Source organism: Rutidosis leptorrhynchoides, chromosome 3 (genome assembly GCF_046630445.1).
Source record: "Rutidosis leptorrhynchoides isolate AG116_Rl617_1_P2 chromosome 3, CSIRO_AGI_Rlap_v1, whole genome shotgun sequence".
Lineage (NCBI taxonomy): Eukaryota > Viridiplantae > Streptophyta > Magnoliopsida > Asterales > Asteraceae > Rutidosis > Rutidosis leptorrhynchoides.
Genome location: NC_092335.1, coordinates 306,477,957 through 306,487,626, shown reverse-complemented (window position 1 = coordinate 306,487,626; position 9,670 = coordinate 306,477,957).

Below are 9,670 nucleotides of genomic sequence, written 5' to 3'. Positions count from 1 at the left end.
AAAATTACAAAAATATGAGTAATCATTCATGACTTATTTACATGAAAATAAAATTACACATCCTTTATATCTAATCCATATACCAATGACCAAAAACACCTACAAACACTTTCATTCTTCAATTTTCTTCATCTAAGTGATCTCTCTCAAGTTCTATCTTCAAGTTCTAAGTGTTCTTCATAAATTCTATAAGTTCTAGTTTCATAAAATCAAGAATACTTCCAAGTTTGCTAGCTTACTTCCAATCTTGTAAAGTGATCATCCAACTTCAAGAAATCTTTCTTATTTATTGTAAGATATCTTTCTAATACAAGGTAATACTCATATTCAAACTTTGATTCAATTTCTATAGCTATAACAATATTATTTCGAGTGGAAATCTTACTTGAACTTGTTTTCGTGTCATGATTCTGCTTCAAGAACTTTCAAGCCATCCAAGGATCCTTTGAAGCTAGATCCATTTTTTTCATTTCCAGTAGTTTTATCCAGAAAACTTGAGGTAGTAATGATGTTCATAACATCATTCGATTCATACATATAAAGCTATCTTATTCGAAGGTTTAAACTTGAAATCACTAGAACATAGTTTAGTTAATTCTAAACTTGTTCGCAAACAAAAGTTAATCCTTCTAACTTGACTTTTAAAATCAACTAAACACATGTTCTATATCTATATGATATGCTAACTTAATGATTTAAAACCGAAAAACACGAAAAACACCGTAAAACCGGATATACGCCGTTGTAGTAACACCGCGGGCTGTTTTGGGTTAGTTAATTAAACACTATGATAAATTTTGATTTAAAAGTTGTTCTTCTGGGAAAATGATTTTTCTTATGAACATGAAACTATATCCAAAAATCATGGTTAAACTCAAAGTGAAAGTATGTTTTCCAAAATGGTCATCTAGACGTCGTTCTTTCGACTGAAATGACTACCTTTACAAAAATAACTTGTAACCTGTAATTCTAACTATAAACTTATACTTTTTCTATATAGATTAATAAACTTAAGTTCAATATGAAACCATAGCAATTGGATTCACTCAAAATGGATTTAAAACGAAGAAGTTATGGGTAAAACAAGATTGGATATTTTTGATCTTTTTAGCTACGGGAAATGTTTAATAAATCTATACAAATCATATCCTAGCTAACTTATATTGTATTATACATGTATTCTAATATATTATGTAATATTAATATATTATGTAATCTTGGGATACCATAGACACGTATGCAAATGTTTTGACATATCATATCGATTCATGTATATATATTATTTGGAACAACCATAGATACTCTATATGCAGTAATGTTGGAGTTACCTATACAGGGTTGAGGTTGATTCTAAAAATATATATACTTTGAGTTGTGATCTAGCCTGAGACGTGTATACACTGGGTCGTGGATTTATTCAAGATAATATATATCGATTTATTTCTGTACATCTACTTATGGACAACTAGTTGTAGGTTACTAACAAGGACAGTTGACTTAATAAACTTAAAACAGTAAAACGTATTAAAAATGTTGTAAATATATTTTGAACATACTTTGATATATATGTACATATTTGTCATAGGTTTGTGAATCGACCAGTGGCCAAGTCTTACTTCCCGACGAAGTAAAAATCTGTGAAAGTGAGTTATATTCCCACTTTTAAAATCTAATATTTTTGAGATGAGAATACATGCAGGTTTTATAAATGATTTACAAAATAGACACAAGTACGTGAAACTACATTCTATGGTTGAATTATCGAAATCGAATATGCCCCTTTTTATTAAGTCTGGTAATCTAAGAATTAGGGAACAGATACCCTAATTAATGCGAATCCTAAAGATAGATCTATTGGGCCTAACAAACCCCATCCAAAGTACCAGATGCTTTAGTACTTTGAAATTTATATCATATCTGAAGAGTGTCCCGGAATGATGGGGATATTCTTATATATGCATGGTTACCAGGTGTTCACCATATGAATGATTTTTATCTCTATGTATGGGATGTATATTGAAATATGAAATCTTGTGGTCTATTGTTACGATTTAATATATACAGGTTAAACCTATAACTCACCAACATTTTTGTTGACGTTTAAAGCATGTTTATTCTCAGGTGAATACTAAGAGCTTCTGCTGTTGCATACTAAAATAAGGACAAGATTTGGAGTCCATGTTTGTATGATATTGTATAAAAACTGCATTCAAGAAACATATGTCGATGTAATATATTTCTATTGTAAACCATTATGTAATGGTCGTGTGTAAACAGTATATTTTAGATTATCATTATTTGATAATCTACGTAATGCTTTTGAAATCTTTATTGATAAAATAAAGGTTATGGTTGTTTTAAAAATGAATGCAGTCTTTGAAAAACGTCTCATATAGAGGTTAAAACCTCGCAATGAAATCAATTAATATGGAACGTTTATAATCAGTATGAACGGGACATTTCAACATGTATATACATTCTAATGGAGTCGTTAAGTCTTCGTTATTCGTTACATGTAAGTGTTGTTTTGAAACCTTTAAGTTAACGATCTCAATTAATGTTGTTAACCCAATGTTTATTATATCAAATGAGATTTTAAATTATTATATTATCATGATATTATGATGTATGAATATCTCTTAATATGATATATACATTAAAATATCGTTACAACGATAATCGTTACATATAAGTCTCGTTTCGTAATTCTTGAGTTAGTAGTCTTGTTTTTACATATGTAGTTCATTGTTAACACACTTAATGATATATTTAAATATCATTTTATCATTTTAAATATAGTGTATCAATATCTTAATATGATACATATGTATTTAGTAGACGTTATCATAACGATAATCGTTATATATATCATTTCTAGTTTCTTAACTTAGTAATCTCATTTCTTATGTATATCACACATTGTTAATATATTTAGTGAGATACTTGTTGGGATTTAACAAGTTTCATAATACTTAAAACCTTTTAAGAATCATTCAAAGCGGAAGCATGTAAATAACCATTTAGAACTTGTTAATCTTTAACCAATTAAAGTTAAATCCCAATTAGGATCAAGTTGTGATATATGCCTACAAACTACAAGCAAGTAAAGAGATTATACCTACTCCAAGCTTGCTAGTAAATGATGAAGATGATGATGATGAATGCAGCTCCAAAAGTATGAAACCTCAAGTTGTTATACCCCAAACTTATGCACCAACACCCTTGCTTTTAGTTAGGATTTTGTTTAACACTTGAATGAGCTTGCAAAAACCAAAATAAGAACTCTTTCTTCCCTTCAAAAGGTCACGGCGTTCAGCAGCTGAATGGGGAGATTTTTGCAGTTTTTTCTTGTGTATTTTGATGTGTTTGCATGTGTATTTTCAAGTGTTTAAGTCTCCAAGAGGTCTTGGTACTTATGCCATGGAATCTTTGGAAGTAATACTTAAAATACATTAAAAGATAGCATGCTTGTGAAAATCCCATGCCACTTCCAAATATGTATTATAAAATAAGTTTTATAAAAGAATTGATTTTTATAAAACTATTTTATAAACTTCCATATTTATTTATGTACATTTTATTATATTAAACTCATTTATATAAAATGTAACATAAATATATTAATTATTTAACCTATAAATAATTAAATCCAAATTATATAAATTATTCCATAATTTATATTTATACACATCAAGTAACATTTAAGAAAACCATTTTTCTTAAAATTCAAGTGTCGCGTATTTAATCAATGATCCAATCGCTAAGATCAAATACGAATAAGGTGTCGGTAAGTTTGTTATTGGGTATGACCCGACTTGGATCATAACACATTAGCCACATTAATTTAATATGTCTCTCGGGCATACAAAATACCTTCAATCTCCCACTTGCACGAGAAACATAAGAAATTAATGCAAGTGATGGATACCACCTAACGACCGTCCATTACCCCCAATATGTTATGACTTTCTGCCATTCAATAACATCATCCCTTTCGAGTTCCCATCTCGAATATGAATAGGTGAATCTTTCATTATTTCCTTTCGTCATAGATGTCATGTTAAACCCAAGAGACACAGAGTGATCACTCTCTTCTAGATTTAACTTTATCAGGCCTTAGACATCTGACTCTCAATGAATAAGAGGGACAAATTCCATCTTGACTACATACGTCCTAAATATATACCTTGCATTATACCTGAGCTCTTCCTTGTGAACTACCATATTTCAGAATAGCGAAGGAAAGAATCAAGGCAGAATACTTAGTGAATATCCGAACCCAATATGTATCTCAGGTCAGAGGATACAATGATATTCGCCTTTACTCAAGATTACGTGTGATCAACCACAAAGGTTCCATTTAGTAAATCTTGAGGGCGGGTCTTCCAATATTTGTATCCCACAAATATCTATGAACCTTGGTAGCAACCTTGCCCCACATTCATCCTGTGAATGTATACCAATCCAAGTTCACAATAGTCTAAACCTCACACTTGTTCCCACAAATGTGATCGACTACGGAATTTAGAATAATTACTTATTCATGGATAAAATATGCAAAATAGGAACATAACTCAAAACAAATTAATGCCATAATTATATTAATGAGTTTGAACAATTTCGTTCCGTTACAATACTTAAAACAGATCACAACCAATCACTAGAATATCGAAGCCCTAATGCACTAACATGCCCTTGATGTTTCGCACCATGTAAGAGCTTCGTGAGTGGATCCGCTATATTAAGATCTGTGTGAACTTTGTGAATACATATCTTTCCCTTTTCAACTTCATCCCTTATATAGTTGAATCTCCGCTTAATATGATGGGTCTTTTGGTGAGCACGAGGTTCCTTGATTTGAGCAATCGCACCCTCGTTGTCACAAAAGATCTCTAGAGGGTCCTGAATGGAAGGGACTACTCCTAAGTCGTCGATGAATTTCTTCATCCATGCAGCTTCCTGAGCTGCCAATGAGGCGACAATGTACTCCGACTCTGTAGTGGATAATGCAACAACATCCTGTTTTGAACTCTTCCAAGAGACCGCACCTCCATTTAATGTGAAGACATAACCGGATTGTAATCGAGAATCATCACGATCAGTTTGGAAACTCGCGTCCACGTAACCTTTCACAACGAGCTCCTCCTCACCAGACCCATATATTAGAAACATATCCTTAGTCCTCCTAAGGTATTTCAATATACTTTTAACAGCAATTCAATGATTGTTTCCTGGGTTATTCTGGTATCTGCTTGTCAGGCTAAGAGCGCATGACACATCCGGTCTAGTGCATATCATTGCATACATGATTGACCCAATAGCAGACACATATGGGACTTTCTTCATTCTTTCTTGTTCATCTTTTGTGGTGGGACACTAAGATGAACTAAGGAGTGTTCCTCTTTGAATAGGTACCAAACCTTTCTTAGAGTTCTCCATCTTGAACCTTTTCAAGATCTTTTGAATGTATGCACTTTGATTCAAACCTATCAATTTCTTGGATCTATCCCTGTAGATCCTAATCCCTAAAATGTATTGTGCTTCTTCAAGATCCTTAATGGAGAAGCAGCTTTTCAGCCAAGTCTTAACACCTTGCATTGTCGGAATATCGTTTCCAAATAATAATATATCATCCACATATAATACAAGGAATATGATAGTGCTCCCACTAGCTTTCTTGTATACACAAGCTTCATCACCATTTTTAATGAATCCAAATTTCTTGGCTTCCTCATTAAAACGATGATTCCACATTCTAGATGCTTGTTTCAATCCGTAGATTGATTTCTTCAACTTACATACTTTGTTAGGATGTTTCGGATCGACAAAACCTTCAAGCTGAACTATATAGACATCTTCCTCAAGATATCCATTTAGGAAAGCGGTTTTGACATCCATTTGCCATATTTCATAATCATAATGAGCAGCAATGACAAATAATATCCTAATAGACTTTAGCATTGCCACAGGCGAAAAGGTTTCATCATAGTCAACCCCTTGAGTTTGAGTGAAACCTTTTGCTACAAGTTTGGCTTTATATGTATTTAAGTTTCCATGCATGTCGGTTTTCATCTTGAAAATCCATTTACAATCAACTAACTTAGAGCTAGCAGGTTGTACAACTAGTTCCCAAACTTGGTTGTCATACATGGATTGCATCTCAGTGTTCATGGCTCCCTGCCATTTATCTTTATCAATCCTTGATAAAGCATCTTGGTAGTTTGTTGGTTCATCCAAATCAACCACATAGCAGTCATCCATGAGAAACCCATATCTCTCAGGAGGATTACTAATCCTACCAGATTTGTGAACGTCTTGTATACTTTGATCATCCATTTGATCATTCTCAACATTTTCATGTTGAGTGCTAGTGTTAACCAATTGTGTATCATCTACTTGATCTTGGACCTCTTCAAGATCTATCTTCCTTTCACTATTACCTTCCATTAGGAACTTAGTTTCAAGGAATTCCGCCTTCCGAGCAACAAATACATTCTGTTCGGAAGGATCATAGAAATAATATCCCATATCATCCTTGGGATATCCTATGAAGATACACTTCATGGATCGAGCATTCAACTTATTAGGGACGTAACGCTTAGGATAAGCTTTACATCCCCATACCTTTAAGTATGATAGAGATGGAGGTTTTCCAAACCACATCTCATGAGGAGTTCGTTCCACTTTCTTGGTTGGGGCCATATTTAAAATACGAGCCGCGGAGCATAGACAATAACCCCAAAATGATAGAGGTAACGAGCTTCTAGCCATCATAGATCGAACCATATCCATTAGGGTTCGGTTCCTCCTTTCGGAAACTCCATTAAGTTGGGGTGTTCCAGGAGGAGTAAGTTGCGAGATAATCCCACAACTTTTAAGATGATCTTGGAAAGCATCGCTTAGGTACTCACCTCCTCTATCGGTACGAAGTACCTTGATTGTCTTATTGAGTTGATTTTGTACTTCGTTTTGATATTCCTTGAATGCTTCAAAAGTTTCGTCCTTGTTTCTTAATAAGTAGACATATCCGAAACGACTGAAGTCATCAATGAAAGTAACGAAGTATCTTTCACCATTCCTAGTTATGGGCTTAAAGGGTCCACATACATCCGAATGTATTAATACCAATAAGTCCTTAGCCCTTTCATAGGTCCCTTTGAAAGGTGCTTTAGTCATTTTTCCTTGTAAAAAAGATTCACATACATCAAACGAGTCTAGTTCATTTGATTTCAAAAGGCCATTCTTTTGAAGTGTATGCATTCGATTCTTGTTTATGTGACCAAGGAGACAAAGCCATAAGTAGGAATCACTCAAATCCCTTTTGAGTTTCTTGGTGTTTGCATGGTATAGTGAGCTATTGTATGATGTGTCATCATGAACCAATTCATAAATACCATTCGAAGGCAAAGCCTTAAAATAGAACACATTATCTAAAGAAACATGGATATCATCATTAATGAAATTAAGATTAAAACCATTTTGTTTCAAACGGGATACAGAAATAATGTTTCGAGATAAATCGGGTGCATACAAAACATTTTTCAAAACAAGCTCCAAACCACTTGGTAGCTTCAAAACAAAGTCTCCTTGAGCTTTCACTTGCACCCTTGCTCCATTTCCCATGAAGAGACTTGTTGTTCCTGCATCTTGATCACTTCTTTTTGTTGGAATTTAACAAGTATGATAAGTCTTATAACCTTTTAAGAATCTTAATAAACGGAAGCGTGTAATTATCAAATTTAACTTGTTAAACTTTAAGCCAATTAAAGCTAAATCCCAATAGGATCAAGTTGTGAATATATTCTTACAAATAACAAGAAAGGATAAGAGTGTCATACCTCCTCAAATCAAATTTGAGGGTTGCTGAAAATGAGCAGAAAATTGATGGAGATGATGGTGAAAATAACCTCCAAATTGATACTTCAAGTGGTTTAAACTCCAAGCCTTTGAAGCTCCAACACCACCCTTGAGCTTGCTAATATTTTAGACCCTCAAACACCTTGAACATAAGCTTTAAACTCACTTTCCTTTCTGCTCAAAAACTGGACAGCAACTTTGAGAAAAAGATGATGGTGAATGGAGTCTCAAAACAATGAAACCTCAAGAGGTAATACCCCAAACTTGACACCAACACCCTAGCCTTTAGTTAGGATTTAATTTGGCACTTGAAACACTAGTTAACCAAGCAAGAACCACTCTTTTTTCTACCTTAAACAGTTCAGCCAGAACCCACAGCAGAAACAGAATTTTGTTGTTGTTTTTTGTGTTTTCTCCCTCTCTTCCTTGAGTCCCTTGCATGGTTATAGAGTCTAGCACTTGTATGAGGAGTTGTGCACTCAAAAGCAACAAAATGTGAGCATGAGATGCTCTCTTGGAGACACAAAAAACTGCCACCATCATGGGTATTTGGATTGTTTATATATATATATATATATAAAACAATATATATAAAACCATATATGTATTTTGTTACTTTCATATTTTATAAAACCATTTATAAAATATAACACATTATAATTATTTACACCTATAAATAATTAAATCCTCATTGTGTAAATTATCCAAATAATTTATCTCAAGTGATAATAATTTAGAAAACCGATTTTCTAAATTTCAAGTGTCGCGTATTTATTTAACGAACCAATCGATAAGATAAACACATATAAGGTGTCGGTAAGCTTGTTATTGGGTATGACCCGACTTGGATCATAACATGTTAGCCACATTAATTTAATATGTCTCTCGGGCATACGAAATACCTTCAATCTCCCACTTGCACGAGAAACATAAGAAATTAATGCAAGTGATGGATACCACCTAACTACCGTCCATCACCCCCAATATGTTATGACTTTGTGCCATTCAATAACATCATCCCTTTCGAGTACCCAACTCGAATTGATATATATAGGTGAATCTTTCATTATATCCTTTCGTCCTAGATGTCATGTTGAATCCAAGAGACACAGAGTGATCACTCTCTTATAGATTTAACTTTATCAGGCCTTAGACATCTGACTCTCAACGAATAAGAGGGACAAATTCCATCTTGACTACATACGTCCTAAATACATACCTTGCATTATGCCTGAGCTCTTCCTTGTGAGCTACCATATTTCAGAATAGCGAAGGAAAGAATCAAGGCACAATACTTGGTAGATATCCGAACCCAATATGTATCTCAGGTCAGAGGATACAACGATATTCGCCTTTACTCAAGATTACATGTGATCAACCACAAAGGCTCCATACAGTAAATCTTGAGAGCGGGTCTTCCAATATTTGTATCCCACAAATATCTATGAACCTTGGTAGCAACCTTGCCCTACATTCAACCTGAATGTATACCAATCCAAGTTCATAATAGTCTAAACCTCACACTTGTTCCCACAAATGTGATCGACTACGGAAATTTAGAATAATTGCTTATTCATGGATGAAATATGCAAAATAGGAACTTAACTCAAAATAATTTAAACCATAATTATATTAATGAGTTTGAACCACTTCGTTCCGTTACAATACTTAAAACAGATCATGACCAATCACTAGAATATCGAAGCCCTAATGCACAAACATGCCCTTCATGTTTTGCTCCATATAAGAGTTTCGTGAGTGGATCCGCTATGTTATGATCTGTGTGAACTTTGCGAATACATATCTTTCCCTT